The 10,491-nt window shown below is 35.3% G+C and overlaps 1 long non-coding RNA gene across 1 annotated transcript; it reads right to left on the bottom strand.

Moving 5' to 3' along the window:
- Positions 1-8,254: 8,254 nt before the first annotated feature.
- On the bottom strand, positions 8,255-9,485 carry LOC116566889. Its single transcript, XR_004276042.1, has 3 exons — positions 9,406-9,485; positions 8,419-8,486; positions 8,255-8,319 (listed from the first exon to the last, which is right to left on the bottom strand). It is a non-coding gene; the product is annotated as an uncharacterized LOC116566889 (long non-coding RNA).
- Positions 9,486-10,491: the final 1,006 nt, after the last annotated feature.

The following is a 10,491-nucleotide window of genomic DNA, read 5'->3' as shown; positions in this document are numbered from 1 at the left end:
TCATGAAAAAATAAAACTCCCAATTAACAAATAGCCTAAAGACTTGAACAGATACTTTGCCAAGGAGGATATACAGATGAAAAATGAACAAATAATTTTTCAACATCATTAATCATTAGGGAAATGCAGGTTAAAATCAAATGAGCTACCAGAATGGCTAAATAAATAACAATAGTGTTAATACCACATGTGTGTGAGGATATAGAACTAATCAACTCACTCATTTTTTACTGGTGGGACTAGAAAACGCTGTTATTGCATGGAGCACTGGGTGTGGTGCATACAAAATGAATCTTGGAACACTAAAAAAAAAAGAAAAGAAAGAAAATGCTCTGTCACTCTGAAAAACAGCATGTAGTTTCTCACAAAGCCATGTATGTACTCAGCATATAGCCCAACAATTGCACATTTGGGCATTTATTCCAGAAAAATGAAAACTTATGTTAACACAAATAGCTCTGTGTGTGTGTGTGTGTATGTGTGTGTGTGTATATACACATATATATAGCATATATATCCATATATATATATATATATATCCATAATAGCATAAAACCAAAAACAAGTAAAATTTTCTTCAGTAAATGAATGGTTAAGCAATTTCTCATACAGCCATACACAGAATACTACTCAGCAATAAGAAAAAATGAACTTATGCTATACAAAATAAGTCTATCAGAGAAAGATAATTATCAAGTCATTTCACTCATATATGGAATTTAAGAAAAAAACCAGAGGATCATAGGAGAAGAAAGCAAAAAATAAAACAAGACAAAACCAGAGAGGGAGATAAACCATGAGAAACTCTTAGTCATAGGAAACAGACAGGGTTGCTGGAGGAGAGGGTGCTAGAGGGAAGGGGTAACTGGGTGATGCATAATAAGGGAGTCATGTGAGGTAATGAGCACCGGGTCTTATATAAGACTGACCAATCACTGACCTCTACTTCTGAAACCAATAATACATTACATATTAACTAATTGAATTTAAATTTCAAAAAAAGGAATGAACTATTGATACATGTCATAACTTGGATGTGGATAGAATGTTAAATAGAAAAGGCCAATCTCAAAATATCACATACCATACCATTCCATTTATATAACCCTGGAATGAAAAAATTATAGAGTGATTATACAGAGATAAGTAGTTGCCAGAAATTAGGGAGTAGGACAAGAAGGAAGGTAGCTGTGGCTAATAAAGGGTAGCTCAAGAAAATCTTGCAATTGGACTGTTCTATATCCTGACTATTATAATAGTCACATGAATCTATACCCAAAATAAAATTACATGAAATTAAATACATAATCCAGTAAAACTGGTGAAATCTGAAAAAAGCCAGTATATTTATTTGATGTGTTTGGTATTTTTTTAAAGATTTTATTTATTTAGTTGACAAAGAGAGAGTGAGTACAAGCAGGGAGAAAGAGGCAGAGGGAAAAGCAGGTTCCCTGCTGAGCAAGGAACCCCATGTGAGGCTCGATCCCAGGACCCTGGGATCATGACCTAAGCCAAAGGCACATGCTTATCCGACTGAGCCACCCAAGTACCCCTGGCATTTTTTATTTAATTAATCAGTGTTACGTTTCAGAGTGTGTATAATTCTATAGTTACCATTAGGGGAAACTGGATTGAAAGCTATTTTTGTGATCTCTCTTTTTTATTTCTTACAAATGCATGTGAATCTATAATTATTTTGAAACAAAAGGTTAAAAGATATATGCATTAAATTAAAAAAAACACAATGAGATACCATTACATTCTATTAGAATAGCTGAAATAAAAACACTGACATCTCTGGGATGCCTGGATGCCTTGGTCAGTTAAGCATCAGACTCTTGATTTTGACTCGAGTCATGATCACAGCATGGTAGGGTCCAGGCCCACCCCCAGAGCTGCCACTAGCCCCCTCTGGGTCCAGGCTTAGGGAAGAGTAGTCTTCTCTCCCTCCGCCCTTGCCCCCACATACACATGCTCTCTCTTTCTCTCTCAAATAAATAAATAAATAAATAAATAAATAATTTGAAAGACAAAACAAAACCACAATGACATCTCACGTCAGCAAGGAGGCAAACTAACTGAAGCTCTCTTATATTGCTGAGAATATAAAACGATAGTTCCTTTAGAAACAGTTTAGCACTTTTTCATAAAGTTAAACATACACTCCCTATATGACTCACCAATCCTACTTCTGGGTATTTTCCCTAAAGAAATAAGAGTTTATGTTCACATAAAAAATGGTACCTGGACATTTGTAGCAGTTACATACATAATTTCTAAAAACTGGCATCAATCCACATGGCCTTCACTGGGTGAATGAATATGAAAACTATCATATTGTACTTTGGGCCCTTGAAAGCCTCTGGATGAATCATAAAGGCATTATGCTGAGTGAAGGAAGTATTCTGTAAAAGATAAAACTAGAGTGACCAAGAATGTATCAATGACTTTCAGGAGCTAGTAGGGAGAGGACAGTGTGACTATAAAGGGATAGCATGAGGGAAATTTGGGGGGTGACAGAATGTATCCCGATTGTGGTGATGCTCAAAGGGAACTATGTAATTGATAAAATCCATAGACATATGTCAAAAAAAAAAAAGAATTATAGTATTTTAAATTTGAAAATATAAAATTGTTAAATAATAATGGTTTCTGGATCTGTCAACTTAAACTAACTGCTTTCATTTATAGCAAATCCCCAGTCTAATTTTTTCAAGTCCAACCAGGGAAATCAGTAAGTACTGAACACAAAGACTCATCACCACATGTCACTGAATGATGCCCAAGGGTTTTTTCCTAGAAACTCCTGAACATGATATTAGGTTGAAGCTAGATATGAGCAGTGGAAGGAATGCCTGAGGCAGAGTCCTGAGTCCTTGACATGGGCTAGAGACCAGGATAGTGATAAATAGGTTACAAATTTAGAAGTGGAAAGGCACAACATCTTGGAACCCTTGTGAGTTCCAAGACTCTGGAAGCTTCCAGACTCCTTGGGACTAACAGACCAAGAGCTACAGATGGAGAGCAGGTACTCTCCTCTTCCACCTCTGTCCCAGAGTTACCCCTAGTCTCATTATAATGTATTTGCATCGCAGTTCTAGCGCTCCTCCCAGGAAGAAAGGCTGCCAAGAGGGTTCTGGTACAAAACCTAGAGTCAAAAACTCCCCCTCCCACCAAGTGGGAGGAATCCCTTAAGCAGCCTCCATTGTACCTCACAGCTCCTCCAGCCTAGAGAGACCTAATAATATCCAATCCCAGAAGAGCACAGCAGCAGGTTCTACCTGGAGGAAACAGCCTGCTCTCCCTTAGAGTCTACTGTTCCTTTAATAAAATTGCTTTCTGCTTTCACTTTGGGGGCTGCAGATCTCTAATTCTTTATTGTATCCATGCCAAGACCCGAGGCACAACAATTTTCATGCGCAACTATACCCTTTTCTTCTTTTACCAATGTCCTGTCTTCTTTAAACATTATACTTGCCAACCATCAATAATAGCCCCTAAAGATTAACCTTTTAATAGAGGAGATAGCAGTAATGTTTCTACAATTCTTTTATGTGTGCTTTTCTGTTACATTTGTTTGATTTCCCTCAGTAGACTTTAATATCATCAACAGTACCTATCAAAGAATCAAAAACTCTCAGGTTTGGCAAAACACTAATTTAAAATATTTAAAATATTATAATTATACAACAAATATTTGCATCTCTTCTGAATACACACACTAAGTGAAAGTCTCTGAAGAGAAAATGCATTAAAGCAATATCTTCCCTACTGATATCTCTTTTAGAAAATTCTTTTTTAATATTAATTCAAGAAAGTCATCAAATATTTATTAAGCAACTACCAACTGTTGGCACTTCTTTAAATTTTTAAAGCCAAAATGCTTTCCAAGAACTACTATTCATACAGTAAATATATTTATGAAATATATATTGTCTATTTGTTTTAACCACAGTACCTTGAGTGAGGTATGGTGAGACCAGAGACATCTCTCCAGACAGAAGCCGCAAAGAGTTTTAATGTGTTGCTTTTATTGTTGTTGTAGTAGTAGCCCCAGTTCCCTGGGGAAAAACAGCATAAGGCCACTCAGGGAAGCACTACTCTGGGTCACAAGGCAGAGGAAGGGAGGGGAACTGTGAGCTAGCATCTTTATTGAGGTTTCCATTGGAAGTGAAGGGTGAGGCAGGGCAAAGAGGTTTAGGAATAGTTAATTTGAATAATTTCAGCTAGGTTCTCAAAAACAGGGGTTGTCCCTGGATGTCTAGGGCCTGGCCCTGGGGCAATTAAGGTGAATGTACAGTGGCCAGCAGTGTGAGGGCCTTATAAGGAAGGTGACTGTGATGTGAACTTAATTGCTGCTCAAGAGGAACTGACCCAGCTCTACACCATCCTAGTTCCATTTACCACTGTCCTTCACATGAACTACTACAGTATCTTCTTAACTGCCCTCCTTATTTCCCACATTTACCCAGTACCAAATCCTCCTCCCCAATACAGCACCCAGAATAATCCTTATAATACACAAAATCATATAACTCCCTAGCTTATAATACTTAGTGGCTTCCTATTCTTTAAGAGTAAAATTTATCATCTCCTGTGTGCTTTATTAGGTTCTGTTTCAGGATTTCTTTTCCTTTAGTGCCTGTGGTTCTTGGTCACACTACTTAAAAGAATGAACATGGCAGATTAGACAAAAAGAGGTGGGTAGCAAAGTTTATTGAGTGTTAGTACAAAGCTCTGGAGGAGGGAGGGGGGACTCCAGAGGGTTGCCTTTGGAGTTTCTAAGTCTAGGGGTTTTTATAAGATCGCTGGTGGGCTGTGTTAATCTGATTAACGCTCCATGCGCCTGTGGTCATATACAGTTTTTGTCCATCTGCTCATCTACCTATCAGGAGGTTGTTCACAGGGGAAGGGGTGGAAGGCTCTTTTTAGGGTAGTGTGGAATAACAGGATTGAGTCTTTTTCCTTTTAAAGGTAGTTTCCTCTCATGCACCTGCCTGCCTTTCTTCCCACTGTTTTCCATTAGTTCTATACCATTTGCCACTCCCAAATACTCTCAGTAACTTTCTAACCTCATCTTTTATAGTTTTCCTGTTAACTCATCCATCTTTAGTAAGAAAGGCCCCTGTGCTTCTATGTTAGGGCCTTTGAACTTGCTATTCCTGCTGCCTGATATATTCATTTCCTAGAGATTTTCACTGTGTGCTCTTTGGTCTCTTTCTATTCTTGATTCAAAAAACAACTTCTCATGAAAACTTAATCTATCAGTCCTTTACAAAATTTAAATACTATGCAACATGTTCCATCCCCTATTTTCCATTATTTTCCTCTATAATATATCCCATCTAACATACATGAGGATGAATGAGAATATGAGAAATTTCAAGTCAGGCATGCTAATCAGGAAACTATTGTAATAGTTGAAAAATAATTGCAAAACAAAACTGTGGCGGCTACAGTGGCATTACTGGGAAAAGAGCAGTTGTAAGTTAAAGAGATAGAACATTCAAGAGACAAAGAATTCTTGACTAATTGAATATAATGATAAGAGAAAAAGATCATTTCCTGATTTCTGGATTTGGTGATTTGGCAAATGACACTACCAGTTCTAGAAATTCAAACTACAGGAGAAATAACTGGATTTGTGGAAAAGGGTGGTGGTTAATGGGTTCCAGACAGGCAATATTGAGTTTAAGTGACACTGGAATATTCTGAGGAGAGTTTCCAAACGATATATTGCTCTAGAACTTCCTAAAATAAACCATAATGGGCTGGATTTCCAGATTAGGGAAAAGAAAATAGCTCAAGTTCTGAAAATGACTCAAGTTCGACAAGAAGCCAGAAATAGAGTAAGAAAAGAATAGCAGAGAAGGGAAGGGACAGATAGGGGAGAGAAGGGAAGACAGGAGAGACAAGAATGAGATTTCAGAAACATCTGTAAGGATATTCAGCTTAAAGCAGCTTTAGGATTAAAGCAAAGAAATAGGAACTGTAAAAGACTAGGAAAGGGTATGAAAACAAGAGAAAAAAAGAGCATTTTTAAGAGAAGGTAGACGTCAACAATCTCAAGTGTCTCATGGGAAATAGATAATTGAGATTTAACTTTCCATGGCCATTGGATTTTGTCATTAGGAGCTCACTAGGGATTCCTGATGAGTTCTACCATTATTCACTGGAATCATATAGAAAATAGAATCCATTATCTTCCACACCAAAACCTTTCAAATAATTGAAATCAGCTATTTGAGGCTTTTTTTTTCTTGAGGTTTTCTTCTCAAAACTAAGCATGTTTTGATATTTAAATATCAAACTCAGTTTGCTGAAAGACTGCAAAAGTTTTACTCTGGCCACTCCCATTTGTATCTCATGGCGCCTAGTCTCCCACTGATATCTTAAGGCACTTAGTTGAATGTTTAAGCGCAACAAACAGCTGGATCTTCAGCAATTTTGTCTGAAAGGGACTTTGAGTCTCCAAAATTGAAGACTTGGTTTAAAAAAGGAGAATCATTTAATCTGATAATAATTAGATTGTGAAAATCTAAAATCTTAAAGAAAAAAGTGGAAAGGAATTGCTTGGAAGTTAAAATTACAAAGTTAAGCCCATTGGTGATTTATTACCTGAACTTGCCTAAGAAAGGCCTCCAATTTACTATAGTTAATAATAAATAATTAAAATAATGCATCAATGCATCACCTGTATCATTTCTATCTAGATAAAAAGGTCTCAATGTCTCTTTTTTAAAGAGGGAGTGCTTCTTCATATTCTATACAGATATGTTCTGAGACCCTAGTAGATGCCTGAAATGACAATAGTACCAAGACTTTATGTGAATTATGCTTTTTCCTAATAATACCTGCTTATGATAAAATTTAATTTATAAATTAGGCACAATAAGAGATTAAAAACAATAGCTAATAATAAAATAGAACTGTAACAATATACTGTGATAAAAGTTATGTGAATGTGGTCTCTCAAAAAATCTTATTGTATTGTACTCACCCTTCTTCTAATGATGATGTGAGAGAATAAAATGCCCACGTGCTAAGATAAGGTGCGGTGAATACAGGCGCTAGGACATCGCTCTAGGCTATTACTGACTTTCTGACCACATGTCAGGGGAGGATCATCTGCTTCTGGATCACAGAACAACACGGGTGACTGAAACCACAGAACATAAAACCATGGATAAGGAGGGACTAATGTAATCTGAACTTCAGGAAAATTCATTAGATGCTTTTAAAATCACAGAGAACAAGGTAAGAAATAGTCCACTATGTATGAGAAACACAAAGGTAGCTTCCCATTTATTTTCGGTATCTAAATTTAAAAATACTTGAAAATAATGAAGGAAAACTTGATGGAGTGAGATATTTGTATAGTACATTAGTTTATCTAAAAGTATACTTTCAAAGAGATTTTGGAATGTTAAAATATTTTACATGCATTATGATTTTATGACATATACATTGCAAGATATTACCAGCATTTGGTTAAAACACTTATATTTCTCTCTGTCAAATTAATAAATAAAATCTTTAAAAAAAAAAAAAAAAAAAAAAACACTTATGCCTCACTTTAAATGAATTAGCCATATTCACAGTTCTGAAGAACTGGATTTTTGTGCATTTGCTGCCACAAAACTGATTTGTAAAGGAAATTATAATTTATCCTTAAACATAAAATCAAATAAAAAACTTCTCAGTGGCTACTTCTAGAGATTGCATTACTGTGCAAACTTAGCTAAACTGGAACTCCACTTCCCAAAACTCTCTCTCCGTTACTGGTAGAACAGACCATGCAAGAAATCTGCAAGAGATTTGAAAGGTGGAAGAGAAGCACCTGCCATGTTTACACTTGAAAATTCAGTGTAGTGTTAAATGTAATGCAGGTCAAGTAAGCTATTGGGGATCTTTTGCTAGGGTGATCAACATTTCTGATTTAACTGAGATTGTCCCAGTTTCTGTACTGCTAAGCCTCCTATCCTGGCAAACCCCTCAGTCCTGGGAAAATCAGGACAGTTGGTTGCTCTACTCCTGGCCTGTCTTGGTGGGACTCATCTCCTCCAGCCCAGAGTGAACTGAACTCGGACTGGACTTCTTTAATTACTCTGACTCCTGACATACTTAACTTCATGAAGAAAGGCATTATCTTTTCCAGCAGGTCACCCAATCATCAAAATTAGAAGCTAGGATATAATAAAAGAAAGATGGTATTCTTCCAGTCATCAGTGGAAGTTTCATTTGCCTTTGTTTCTCCCCACCTTCAGGTCTGTTTCTTTTTCTCTTTAGTGTTGTCTGCTCCACTGCCTGCCTGGCTGCCTACAGACCAGAAACAAACACAGAAATAATAGCCATAATAAACTGTTTACCAAAATCCCATAACTGCATCATGTTAAATCCCTATAATAAACTACTTACTTCATATCACCTCTCTGCTTCTCTGCTCAATGACTGATATATCACCAATGATTTTGTCCAGTCATCACCTAGAGAATAAACATAGCTATTTTAGCAGTAATAATAATTATTCCTTGTATCACTATAGTACTGTATTGCTATTAAGTACTTATATAACATATGAATTTATTGGTCACAAAATTGGAAAGTAGAACTTATATTAATATATCTATTATAAAAAGGCATATGAAATAAAACTTTGCTCTTTTTTGTTATTAGTAATTTCTCCCCTCTAGAAAGTAATTAAAATGGCCATTTAGCTGGACATTTAGATTATACAATCTCTTCTACCATTCTCAAGAGTCAATGTGTAGAACATGTACAATGGTAACCAAATGATGAATAATCATCTTATGTTAGAGAATCCAACTTCTGTCTTAGCAGTTAAATCAACTTTCTTATTCCAATTTACCTGAATCTTAATCCAAGTTAGCTAGTTAGCTTTTTTTTTTTTTGACTCAAAACCATGAGTCAACATTCTTTATTCAACACTTTAATGCCAATATACTTATTTTAGGTTTGAATATTTTTTCTTAGGCATTAACAATACACTTAATCTGGTCTTCTATAATCCATTTTTATAACACAACTATTCAATAGCATTTTTTTTCTTCCTTTTCGGCTTCTCATTTATCCTGTGCTCTCTTCTTGCATGACTGCTCCCTAAACCAAACTGCCCCAAAAACTGCATAACCTTAAGGTCTCTCCCATGAGTTCTATAGTTTATCTTATGGCATCTGTCTTTTCCCATATATTTAAATGGTGATCATTTGTTCACAAGACCTACACTTAAATACAGAATAAAGGAGAAATATAATGTGTTACTTCAACACAGAAATTTGATATCAATACAGAAATCTGGTATCAAATATCATATTTAATGTGATAAAATTAAAACTCATTTTATACACACACACACACACACACACACAGAATAGAAAGACCTACCTTAAATTGAAATTTTCTCTCAGAAATCAGAATTTGGAAAGGAAGCCAGCTATTACTATGTCAATTTCACGATGTCCTGGAGGTACTGACCAGTGCAAAGAGGCAAGGGAGAAAAGGAAATAAAGTTATTATTATTTACAGAAAATATAATTACCTACAGTGAAAAATCAAACACATCAACCAATAAACTATTCAAAGTAAAAACGAATTTAGCAATGTTGATGGATATAAGATCAATAAACAAAATCAATTACATTTCTATATGCTAGCAACAAAACTTCAAAATAAAACTTGAGGACACTATCACTCATAAATTCTGTCAAAAAACATTAAATGTTTGATAATAAATTTAACAAAAGTTATGCAATCCTCTACAAAATAATAGAAAACATTATTAGGAGAAATTAAATTAAATCACAGTAAGTGTGAAAGATGTTTCTAATACAAATACTTGATATACTACTAGCATCCGGATACATAAAACACAAGTAACATGAAAATGAAAGATGAAAGATGACCAATGAAAGTAAGAGCAAAAGACTATTCATAGGCACTTCCCAAAGTCCAAATAGCCAGTAAGAAAGTTCTCAGGCTCATTATTTATCAGAGAGTGTAAATAAAATCACAAGAGACTATAATACCCCAACATGCTTATAACACATGTTCGCTAGTGTTGACTATGTGCCCGGTAATATTCCAAGTGATTTACACATATTAGTTTCACTAATCCCCACAATTATGTTAGTACTATTATTATCATCCCTGTTTTTCAGGGAACATGGCAGGAAAGGGATAAGAAACCATCCAAAGTAAAAAAGCTACTAAGTGAAGGAGTGGGTAATGAAAGGAGCTTGGACTCAAGCCCAGGGGGATTAGCTATGATGTCCACATGTTTAACTTAAGTTATACCACTTTCCAAACTAGAAGTGTAAACATAAATTGAGTCAGACTATAAAATATTTTTGAAGAGTAATAAACAAGATCTAACTACTGTAAAATATATACCTTACTTTTTAAGTAGAAAGATATAAAATATATTTTTCTGGAATTAATATATCATTTTACTGAAATTCAAATTAAAACCTC

This window comes from Mustela erminea, chromosome 1, assembly GCF_009829155.1.
Source record: "Mustela erminea isolate mMusErm1 chromosome 1, mMusErm1.Pri, whole genome shotgun sequence".
Classification (NCBI taxonomy): domain Eukaryota; kingdom Metazoa; phylum Chordata; class Mammalia; order Carnivora; family Mustelidae; genus Mustela; species Mustela erminea.
This window is presented reverse-complemented; position numbering and strand designations above follow the sequence as displayed.